General features: G+C 39.0%; 1 long non-coding RNA gene across 1 annotated transcript; it reads left to right on the top strand.

The window, feature by feature from the left end:
- Positions 1–229: 229 nt before the first annotated feature.
- LOC125496945 (uncharacterized) lies at positions 230–1250 on the top strand. The gene is made up of 2 exons (XR_007273394.1): positions 230–560; positions 903–1250. It is a non-coding gene; the product is annotated as an uncharacterized LOC125496945 (long non-coding RNA).
- The last annotated feature ends 10914 nt before the right edge of the window (positions 1251–12164 follow it).

The following is a 12164-nucleotide window of genomic DNA, read 5'->3' as shown; positions in this document are numbered from 1 at the left end:
TCCTTCCTCAATCATACCGTTTTCAGAAGGAAACACGAGCCCAAGTTTTTATAAAAAAATAACGAGCACTTGACTTTGTTCGTAATAGACACGTGTCAAAATTATGATGATAGGAGGAAGGTGCTATGTGGCGCATCGACGGTATCATGCACATCTTTTAATATATATTATTATATTTGTACAGATTTATCATGAAATTTTAAATGCTAACTTTAGAGAAGAACTTGGTAGTGAGATAACGACGGACAACACTATTCGATAAGAAAACACAAAAGACTAAGGAAGCATAATTAAATCACAATAATTCGTGGTGGGAGTGACTATTAAGATTAGATTATAATTTTCAAAGCTTGAGTATAATATTGGCCAGTTGGTGCTACAAAATTTAGTATAAATAGAGGGAACATAGAAGAGTGATTTAGCAACAATAGAAGCTACAACACTCTCGATTTCATAATTAAAACACAAGATTAGTGCACAAAACTTCCAAACAAAAACAATGGAGACTACAGTTGGGTACAAAAGAATCATATTAGTTGTCTTTCTCATCCTTGCAACAGGTCCAAACCTCATTTCTATTTCTTTCACTACTATGAGCTATTGAGCATAATATTAATTTTTATTTATTATCCATTCTTGTGAAAAAAGATGTTATTATTGATTGATTTATTTTTACTCATAAAATGTTTCATGATAATATTGTTCTTTCAATAACCAAACTTTACTTACCCAAAGAATCTTTCTTTAATCACTATTGCTCAACTCGAGAGTTCTAAAAGATAGAGGAAATAAGCAATAATCGGCAAAATAATCTTAGTGTACAGTATTGGTTTTGCATTTATACTAATGAATACCTAGTTTCGTCTATTAAAACTGAATATTTAATTTTTTTTTTGTTATAGTGATGGTGCAAATCCTTGCTGTGAAAGCACAAGAAGAAAATCCAATGTGCGAGGAACACCATGGGCATCCATGCACTCCAAAAGTTAGAGAATGTTGTCCTAACACAGGACGCCAATGTGTTGCTACCTCGTCCAATGGATTTCGATGCATGTAAACGTGTCGTTGATATCAACTCCTAAATTGGCGACACTTCTCCCCTACATATTGATGGACCTTTCTTTCTGTTATATCAGGGTGACTTTATTTGCTGTAATATTTTCGTGTTAACTTATTGTCCATCTTGGCCAGCCATGAGAAAACTATATATGGTTTTCTTGTGCTATATAAATAAAAATTGTGTTTATTAATTTTTTTTCCTAGGCAGGCCCTATCATGTTAATTCACAGATGATGTGATTAGAAAAAATGATTCAAAGAGAGAGAAAGATCAAAAAAGAGTGAATTATGCAACATGTTGGAGTTAAGGCTTGGAAAAGCCTTGGCTCATTTTCTTGTTTGTCCCACATTGCTTGTGGGAGGGAATTTCTTCATGTTTATATACTTCCTCCCTCCTTCCATCTATTGAGTTGTGACTAGAGATGCTTTTGTGGTTGGATGATATGTTTGGTTTGGGCTTGCTATCACACACGCGCGCGCCGCCCGCCCGGACCGGGCCAGGGCCATGGGCCATGGGGAATTAACTTAACTAAAGTTTTGGACCCGGGAGCTATGCGTGTGTGGCTGTTGGAATTCTGCAACGTTTTGACCGTTACATTATTCATGGCAATCCTTAATTATCCGCCCAATTAATTCTGTCTTGATTGTTGTCCGTTTTTGGCCTGATTTTTCCCTATAAAATCAGTGCCTTCTGTTCAGTCAGACACACACAAAAACAAACACTCTTCTCTTCTCTTCTCTTCTCTCTTCCTGGATTTCGTGCTATTCCTAAAGCCAGTTTGCTAGTGGTGGCATTCTTAGCTGCTGTGAAACCTTGGGGAGCATTCCGGCCAAATCGATAACCACCATTGTCGGGCCGTAATTGCTTTCAAGTCAGTGATCTCCTATCACGGCAAAGCCTTGAAAGTTATCTTTTCTGCCTTTGCGAACTCTTTCTAACAATTTGAAAGCAATTACTAATATTTGCAATGGCAGAAAGTTCAACCAAATCAATGGCTCATCTGTCCAAACTTGAGTCCCTTGATGGAAATAACTACAAACGCTGGGCTCAGAAACTTCTTTGTTTTTCGAGCAACTGGATATTGACTATGTCCTGTTCAATGACTGTCCCACTGCCATTACGGCTTCTGCTGATTCACTTTCTCCTTCTGCTCTTATTAAGCAGAATGAGGATAAATTACAAATATGAAAAAGATAATAAAACAGTTCGTTTCCATCTCCTTAATCTGATGACTAATAATTTGTTTGATTTGTTTATGGTTCATAAGTCATCTAAACTGATTTGGGAGGCCCTTGAGAAAAAATATGGGGCTGATGATGCTGGGAAACAAAATAGTTGTAGGAAAGTGGCTGCTTTCCAAATGGTTGATGACAAACCTGTCATGGACCAAGTTCATGTCTAGAGAATTGTGTGCTGATGTTTAAATGAGGACATGAAAATTGTGAGGTTTTCCAGGCAATGTTCTGCTGGAAAAGTTTCCTCCTTCCTGGAGGGAGTTCCGTAACAATCTGAACATAGGAAAGAGTTCCTGTCTCTTCAGGAACTAATCAGTCATATGAGGATGAAGAGGCCAACCGAATCAAGATAATCAGGACTCGGTCTTGTCAATGTTACCAAAGCAATCTGGTGGAATCTCTGCTGCGCCAAGTTCTGAAAGTTCAAGGGTAAGGTAAGAAGGTGTTCAACAAGGGTAAGAAGCAAGGAAAAGTGAACAAACCAAGTGGTAAGATTCAAAAGAGGACCTTTGTATGCTATGTGTGTGGAAAGCCTGATCATAAGGCTTACCAATGTCCTCAACGCCAAGGTTCTGTCCAAAAAGAAACTCCTAAGCTAACCTTGCTGTTTCGGATGAGTTATTGCTGCTGTGGTTGTTGAAGCAAATCTGGTCGAAAATCGTTCTGACTGGATTCTGGACACCGGGGCTTCAAGGCATTTCTGTTCGAACAAGGAGCTGCTCCATGACTTCCAGGATGCAACAGAAGGTGAGTGCGTCTACATGGGGAAGCAGCAACTGCTGGAGTGCTTGGACATGGAAAGGTCACTCTAAAACTTACCTCTGGAAAAACCCTCTCCCTTTCAAATGTCTTGTATGTTCCTACTATGCGTCGTAACCTAGTGTCTGGTGCCTTGTTAAACAAAGCTGGTTTGAAAATTGTTTTTGAGGCTGACAAGGTTGTAATGACTCGTGGTGGGGAATTTGTGGGGAAAGGGTATCTGAGTGGGGGTTTGTTTATTTTAAATGTTGCTTCTTCTGTATCTGCTATTAATAAAACTGTTTGTGGTTCTGCTTATATTGCTGAGTCTTTAAATTTATGGCACGGTAGATTAGGACATGTGAATGTTGCTTCTATTAAGAGACTAAGGACCTTAGAATTGATTCCTAATCTGTCCTCAACCGAGTTTTCTAAGTGTCCTGTTTGTGTTGAAGCAAAATTTACCAAGAAACCTTGCAAAACGTGACTCAAAGGACCACCCAACTTCTAGAATTGGTTCATACAGACTTAGCTGACTTTCAGAACACTAGAAGTAGGAGGAAAATTCTGGTATATTTCCTTTGTTGATGATTACTCGAGGTTCACTAAGTTATACCTTCTTAAGACCAAAAGTGAGGCAGGGAAGCTTTTTTGAAGTATAAGGCCGAGGTAGAAAACCAACTTGATAGGAAAATCAAGAGGGTTAGGTCTGATAGGGGTAGAGAATATGAGAACTTCTCTTGGAATGACCATTGTGAGAAATTGGGAATCATTCATGAACTTAGTGCTCCTTATGTACCCCAACAAAATGGTATAGCTGAAAGGAAAAATAGGTCCTTAAAAATATGATGAATGCTATGCTTGTAAGTTCTGGGTTGCCTGATGAAATGTGGGGGGAAGCGTTCTTTCAGCTTGTCATGTTCTTAACCGAGTTCCTCAAAAAGTTAGATAAGACCCCTTATGAGCTATGGAAGGGTTATCCTCCAAACTTGAGTTTTCTAGAGTGTGGGGGTGTCTAGCCAAAGTTGGGCTTCCTGACTAAAAAAGTCAAACATAGGACCTAAGACTTTTGATGCTGTATTCATTGGTTATGCTCATGCTGCATATAGATTCATGTCTTTGAGTGATAGGTCTATCTGTGAGTACAGAGATGCTGAGTTTTTTGAACATGTTTTTCCTTTGAAAAAAGGTGATGTTGCATCTGTGCCTTCTTGTTCTTCTCCTGCTGTTGATTTATCTACTTGTTCTACGCATATGTGTTCTACCTACTAGTGATATTCCTGTGATTTGACTTTGAGTAGTAGTTCAGTTGACATGCATGCTAGTAGTTCTTCTGTCGTAGATGAGCCTAGGAGAAGTAAGAGACCTAGAGTAGCAAAAGACTTCGGTTCTGATTTTGTTACTGCTTTTCTATCTGAAAGTTCTTGTGTTGACTTGTTGAGTGATGAACTAGTTTATGCTTTCATGATAGAAGAGGACCCAAAGACCTTTGATGAGGCAATGAGATCTGTGGATGCCAGTTTTTGGAAAGAGGCCATTAAGAGCGAGTTAGATTCCATAGTGTCTAACTCTACTTGGGAGTTACTGACTTACCTAAGGGATCAAAGACCATAGATAGTAAATGGATCTTTAAAAAGAAGTTGAGACCTGATGGAACTATTGAGAGGTTTAAAGCTAGGCTTGTCATCAGGGGCTTCACTCAGAGGAAAGGACTAGATTACTTTGACACTTATTCTCCTGTGACTAAGATAGCCACCATTAGGACCCTGCTTGCTCTTGCTGCTATTCATGACTTAGTTATACATCAGATGGATGTTAAGACTGCTTTCCTGAATGGTGACTTAGAGGAGGAGATTTACATGTCTCAACCTGAGGGTTTCGTGGTGCTAGGTCAAGAAGATAAAGTGTGCAAGTTGAGGAAGTCCTTATATGGTCTCAAACAAGCACCAAAACAATGGTATGAAAAATTTGATAGTACTGTTGTGTCAAATGGTTTCATTGTAAACAACTCTGATTCTTGTGTTTATTCAAAATTGATAGGATCAGATTGTGTGATTATATGTCTTTATGTGGATGACATGCTGATTTTTGGTAACAACTTAAAGGTGGTTAATGATACTAAACTTTTCCTGTCTTCAAAATTTGAGATGAAAGATTTGGGGGAAGCTGATGTGATTTTAGGAGTCAGACTTAAGAGAGTCTCCGGTCGCATTTCCCTTAGCCAGTCTCATTATGTGGAAAAGGTGCTTAAAAAGTTTAATTCCTTTGATGTTGTTCCAGTGAGTTCTCCCTATGATTCTAGTATTCATTTGACCAAGAACTTAGGTGAAAGTGTCTCTCAAAGTGAATATGCGAAAATCATAGGTAGTTTGATGTACCTCATGAACTGTACTCGACCTGACATAGCTTATGCAGTGAGTAGACTTAGTAGATATACACATAACCCTAGTAATGAACACTGGAGTGTCTTCATCGTCTTCTCAGATACCTAAAAGGAACTGTTGATTTTTGTTTGCACTATTCTAAATTTCCTGCTGTTCTTGAAGGATTTTGTGATGCAAACTGGGTATCTGGTAATGATGAGATTAGTTCAACTAGTGGCTATGTGTTTACCCTTGGTGGTGGTGCTATTTGGAAGTCTTCGAAACAGACTTGTATAGCACGTTCCACCATGGAGTCTGAGTTCATTGCCCTCGAGTTGGCAGGGCAAGAAGCTGAATGGTTGAGAAACTTGTGTCTGATGTTCCTTTAGGGGAGGACAGGGTGCACCTGTCTCTCTTCACTGTGATTCTCAAGCAGCCATTGGTGTTGCTAAGAACAGTGTCTACAATGGTAAGAAGAGCACATACGGATCAGACATGGAGTCGTCAAACAACTCCTGAAAAATGGGGTGATTTCTTTGGACTATGTGAGTCCGAAAGAAATCTTGCAGACCCCTTTACTAAGGGGTTATCTAGGAGAGTTGTCCTAGAGTCGTCGAGGGGGATGGGGCTAAAGCCCATTAGTTGAGATCTTATGGTGGATACCCGTTTGTGGTCAAACGAAGCCATGAAATCTTAACTTGCACTACATTTCCCATCCCTATGACACATGGTAGTGCTTTTATCCATAGCCTATTGGTGGTGCTTCTGAGACGCACTTGATGGATATACATTGAGAGGTTGAGCATTTTGCTCTTAATAGTTCCATATCCCTCCGGGGTGGTGTTATTGAGAAACACTTGATGGACTACCTACGTAAGTGTGAGGTTAAGCCGCCTTCTATGAAAGACTGGGCTGTCTTTCTAGAGCACTTATTAGACCCAAGGATGCGCATGGCTATAAAGCGCTTGTGATGTATCGCGGAGATTGCACGATCTTAAGGTAGGTATGTTGTGGGGGTCTCAACGGAACTCTGGTGAGTTCAAGAGTAATTCACTCACTAGATAGTAAGTTGTTGCCTCATTTCACTATGCATCAATTCAAATCGAAAGATATTGGTGCTTAAGTACTTTCCTTTCCTTACCCAGGAATTTCTTTTGCTTTTCTGAGCCTTTGTGGGGATTGTTGGAGTTAAGGCTTGGAAAAGCCTTGGCTCATTTTCTTGTTTGTCCCACATTGCTTGTGGGAGGGAATTTCTTCATGTTTATATACTTCCTCCCTCCTTCCATCTATTGAGTTGTGACTAGAGATGCTTTTGTGGTTGGATGATATGTTTGGTTTGGGCTTGCTATCACACACGCGCGCGCGCGCCGCCCGCCCGGACCGGGCCAGGGCCATGGTCTTTGGGCTTTAGGCTTTGGGGAATTAACTTAACTTAACTAAAGTTTTGGACCCGGGAGCTATGCGTGTGTGGCTGTTGGAATTCTGTAACGTTTTGACCGTTACATTATTCATGGCAATCCCTAATTATCCGCCCAAATAATTCTGTCTTGATTGTTGCCCGTTTTTGGCCTGATTTTTCCCTATAAAATCAGTGCCTTCTGTTCAGTCAGACACACACAAAAACAAACACTATTCTCTCTTCTCTTCTCTTCTCTCTTCCTGGATTTTCGTGCTATTCTCTAAAGCTCAGTTTGCTAGTGGTGGCATTCTTAGCTGCTGTGTAAACCTTGGGGAGCATTCCGGCCAAGATCGATAACCACCATTGTCGGGCCGTAATTGCTTTCAAGTCAGTGATCTCCTATCACGGCACAGCCTTGAAAGTTATCTATTTCTGCCTTTGCGAAACTCTTGTTCTAACACAACAAAGTTTGGCATGTTGTGTGAAATAATATCTAGTGAAAGCCTTTCAAGATAGGACATCTATGGTTAAAACCTGTTTTGTCAAGTTCTCATAATTTATATATAGTTCATTTGACATTTTAATAATCCATACTACATAACCTTTCAAAAGCAGTAACGTTTGCTACTGTTTAATTCAATACTTTTATGGGTGATAAAAGGGTTAAATTTACTTTAGATAAGGAAAGCCTACCAAATTTTTTTTTACTGCCCACTTCCTTCAGCTTAGTCCAACACCCTCGTGCTTCTCTCTCCTCAACAAGAACTGAAACCCTAAGAGCATGTACAATGGTATGTGGCTCTCCAACTAGCTCTCCACTCTCTCTCATCTATTCTCTCTCTTAAAGCTACTCTCAAGAACGATATCTAAAAACACCCAACAATAATAAAACTATTTAAACAACTCTCCATCCTACGTTCCATTGTTTGGTGATCCCCATATCAATAATAAACCTCATTTTATATTATGATCAAAGTTATATAGATTAAGTTTTCATGTAAATCAAATTTAATTACTAAAAAAATTATCATTTTCATAATTTATGTCATGTGGAATTTTTCTAAAAAAAATATTAATTTTGAATGCTAATATTTAATTTCATATATTAAAAAAGGTAGAAGATATTGTTCATGAAATATATCCAATATTAGGCGCATTTTATAGATGAAGAAAGATTATAGTTGTTGGGATCATAATTATTACCATCTTTTGTTTTATTTTTATAAAAATATCATTAAATGGTTGCAAGAAGAAAAGAAAACTTAAGTAATTTCGATAGTATGTGGGCCCCACATATTAGAGCGTCATCTCTCTCCTTCAACCCAAATGGTATCTCGTCCAAGCGCCACTTTGCAAAGTGTCTCCATGAAGGGACACCCAAGACACACCCAAATGTCTCATTGTTCGAAAGAGGTGGCTCAACATTTTCTCTCTCCTTGAAGAGCTAGTTAGTGAGCCTCATTATAGATGCTCTAAAGCTCTCCCTTGCACTAGCCTCGAGCATCCATCCACTTATTTTCTTCATTTTTTCTCTCTTGATTCCTCAAATTTTTTCCTGTCATTTTCCCTAATTCGACGATTCTTCGGGTGATTTTTTTTTTACTTGTTCTTGTCGCAGCACTTTCTTCTCAAATAATTTTTTTATCACATTTCTCGCTGCACTTTCATTTCACCTAAATCGGAATCTATAACTTAGTCTCAATTTCATCTTTGTTTTTTATGATTCTTTGTTGTTGAAGGTTTATGTAGTGGATTGGTTCAGTTTTAACTTGCCTTGTTGTTTGTTCATCAATTGTGTTGCTTAATATTTTTTTAAATTTTCATTCGCAGCCAAACTAAACTTTTATTCCTTTTCTTGTTTCAATTTCGCAGCCACAATTTATACGGTATCTGGTTAATAAACCATCTTCATCTCCAGTCTATTAATTAGATCTTTCTAGGTTTTGTGCATGATAAGAGGTTTTTAGTGTGTCATTAAGGCACCAAATACATTTTTCAAAAATATTTACAAAACCTAACAAGCAATTATTAAGGACATAGTAAAGGCAAGTCAAGGGTCGATCCACAGGAGAAATGGGATTAATTAAAATCTATTAAGTCTAAATTACTTAATTGAAGGGTTTTTGGGAGGCTTAAAACGATTTGGTAACAACTACTAGCTAATATTAGTGAACTATCAAATAAAGCGAGTTAGAATATCAAATAGGAAGACACTAGAGTTAAGGTTACTATTATGAATAAGAATGGACAATGATCGTTAATGCGATTGTGAAGCAAAGGAGACGATTTTGCAAGGTTTAGTCACTGGTAGAAGAACGACGATTTGCGTCTCACTATCTGCATTGCACAATAGGACAAATGTCGCAGAAGACTCATTTGCATCGCATGCAACAGAGAATCGACGCTGAAGACGACCTCTATGCATTGTATTTAACTAGCGTGCGACGCAAGACAGCTATGTGCGTTGGATGCGCCAAAAATGCGACGCACATAACATGAGCTATGTGCGTCGCATGAAGCCCACGTGCGATGCAGATGGCCCAATATTTTTCAAACTTCCGTCCACTCTCCTCCTTTTCCCCAAACCCTTACCTACCCTTTCATTATTTTCACATCCTTTTAAGTCTTCCCCACACCCCTCTCTCTCTCTCTCTCTCTCTCTCTCTCTCTCTCTCTCTCTTTCTCTCTCTCTCTCTCTCCCCCTCCCACCCAGATAGAATTCTCTTGAAATCCCCCTAAGTTCGCACAAAAACACTTCAATTTACCACTACCAATTACATCAAAATTTCTCAAATCATCTCCAGTTTACAAAATTTCCCTCAATTTCTCAAGTTCGCACACAAAACTTCAATTCGTTTGCTTCGCGTTTTGTACTAATACGCCATTTTTGCATGAAGGTCGTTTGCTTCTTTGGAGAAATCAGGTTAGAGAGAGAGGATGTTTAAATATAGTTGCATGAAGGTCGTCATTTTTGCATGAAGGTTGGAACAAGATGAAATAGTTGTATGTTTAAATATATTTAAAATTTATGTTTAAATATATTTATTTTGTATGTTTGAACGAGAGGAAGAACGAGAAGTTCGAACAAAATGACGAATAATTTGGCGATTCAGATCTTATTTTTTTTAGGTTTAATTTTTTAGTTTCGTGTTTACTTAGATCTAAAATTTTTGGAGATTTATATTTTGTATGTCCCTTGGTGTTTTCGTTTTTTGTATGTAGTGAGATCTAATTTTTTTATTTTTTTATTTCATTTTTTTAATTTTAAATTTTGTACAGATTATCGTTTAATTATGGAAAATTCTAAATCGTGGCTTCCAAGTTTCACTTTTTCTACATGGTGGCAAAACAAAAGAATTATTGTACAAAGTGACTCCTAATTTGACGAGATTCTCCATAGTGACCACTTTTTAGTAATTAATGGCTCAATAACTAAATCCCATCCTTTCTCGCTTAGCCCAACGCCTTATCACTACCAAACAACCACCAACCATGGCCACGACCTTCTTCTTCCATAAGCATCCGTCAACGCCACTAATCTCTGCCACCGCCTTCTTCTTCCATAGCGATCCACCGCCGCCACCTTCTTCTTCCACAACCGCCACTACCACCACCTTTCTTTCTTATCTCTTGTGTTTTTTATTCAGATTGCTTCTTGTATTTCATTCTTTTAGGTATGGAACTATTGAGATTTTTAATTTAGCCGGCCACCGCAAGCCAGTGTTCCGGTGTTGTTGATGAGCTTGGAGATGAGATGTAGGTCCTTAATGTTTAAGGCGAGAGAAGAATAGATGAATCTCGAATCACAAATACCGAAAGCTTCTTTCACATCTTTCATTTCTTTCCTTCTTGAGTAGATGATGAATCTGATATTTCCCTCTTTCAAAAAAATAAAAGGGGGGGGGGGAATTGGAGGACAAGGTGAGTTTCAGGGTGTTGTATCACTGATTCATGACATTGTACACTGATTCAACTTTCTTCTTTTTTTTGTATCTTATTCATGGCGTTGTATCACTTATTCAACTTTTTATTTTTGTTTCTTATCATGGCGTTCTATCACCAATTGTTGTTGTTTAATATTAGCTTAACTCTTTTTTTTGAGAGGAAGTTTAATGTGAATTTAACACAAATGGTTATATAAGTTGTAAAATTAGCTACTGTTGTTAATTAGCTATTATATTGTATTGGTTTACGTTTCCTCGCATGAGCTACTGTGTTAATTAGCTATTATAAAAGGTTGTTATTCTTGGGCGGCATTGATGTATTGCTGGCAACATTGAATTATATTTTTTTTAATAAAATGACCCATTTGCGTCGCACTTAGATTGACATCTGACGCAAATTCTTTTTTTTTTAAGTAAATTGCTTGATTTGTGTCGCACATAGTCCAACATGCGATGCAAATAGTGTTTGTCGTGTTCATCTTTAGTCTTGTTCAAGGGTCATTTGCGTTGCAACGTATGCTATGCACGATTCAAAATTGCTAAAAGAACTGCTTCGTTTCCCCATACGACGCAGCTCAATTATTGGTCATTTGCATCGAGACTTGTGCCGTCAAACCTATGTCCGACGCAAATTGGGGTCCAAGGTCGACGCAAACCAGACTGAACAGGTAGTCCACCGCGTTGGTCTATTGGGTATTCAACTCGTAGTTATTCAGCTCTGAAAAGGGCTTCGCCAAAGCCAGACTGATCTGCGCAGGATCATCAGTCGGCTTGCGACGGGGAGAAGATGGGGTGTATTCGGGGGGACTCGCTACCGGTAGGAAGTCCGTCGAATGAAGAGATATGGCCCCCCCTTCAGACGGATCAACACGCTCTTCAGCCTGCAGACTGTTGACCTCCACGGATTTTGCCCTCTTCGCCCGCTCGGCCTGGGCCTTGGCTAACGTTTTCTCGGTCATAGCCACCTTCTCGGCCGCCCTCTCCTTCCGCTTCTTCGAAGCCTTGGGTTTTGAGGGATCCTGCAAAATGGTAATGGAGTCAGTCGGACATTTGAAAGACGAGAAAAGCCATCAAAGAGTAAGAAATCTACCTTAGGGGCAGAAGGAATATTTAGTTTCTTCTCCTTCAGTTAGGCCTTGAGCCGAGCCTCCCTCATCGCCGTGTTGTTTAGCTTGTCGGCCATTTCTTGATCCGATTCGAGCAAGTATGCCAAGGAGGAAGCTACACAAAATAAACAAGTGTTCGTGCATCCAAACAAAGATCACAAAAAAACGCAAGCATATAAACCCCTCGACAATTTACCCATGAGAAACATCCGACTCAGTCCCACGGCTGATAGAAGGTGCTCATTTTTAAATAACCGGCAGCTCGGCAACCAGTTGCTGGCCACATAGACTTCTCCCCCTTGGTATATTTTTGCCTCATT

Source organism: Beta vulgaris, chromosome 4 (genome assembly GCF_026745355.1).
Source record: "Beta vulgaris subsp. vulgaris cultivar EL10 chromosome 4, EL10.2, whole genome shotgun sequence".
NCBI classification, from domain to species: domain Eukaryota; kingdom Viridiplantae; phylum Streptophyta; class Magnoliopsida; order Caryophyllales; family Amaranthaceae; genus Beta; species Beta vulgaris.
Note: the sequence above shows the minus strand (reverse complement) of the source record. Positions and strands in the feature narration are given on the sequence as shown.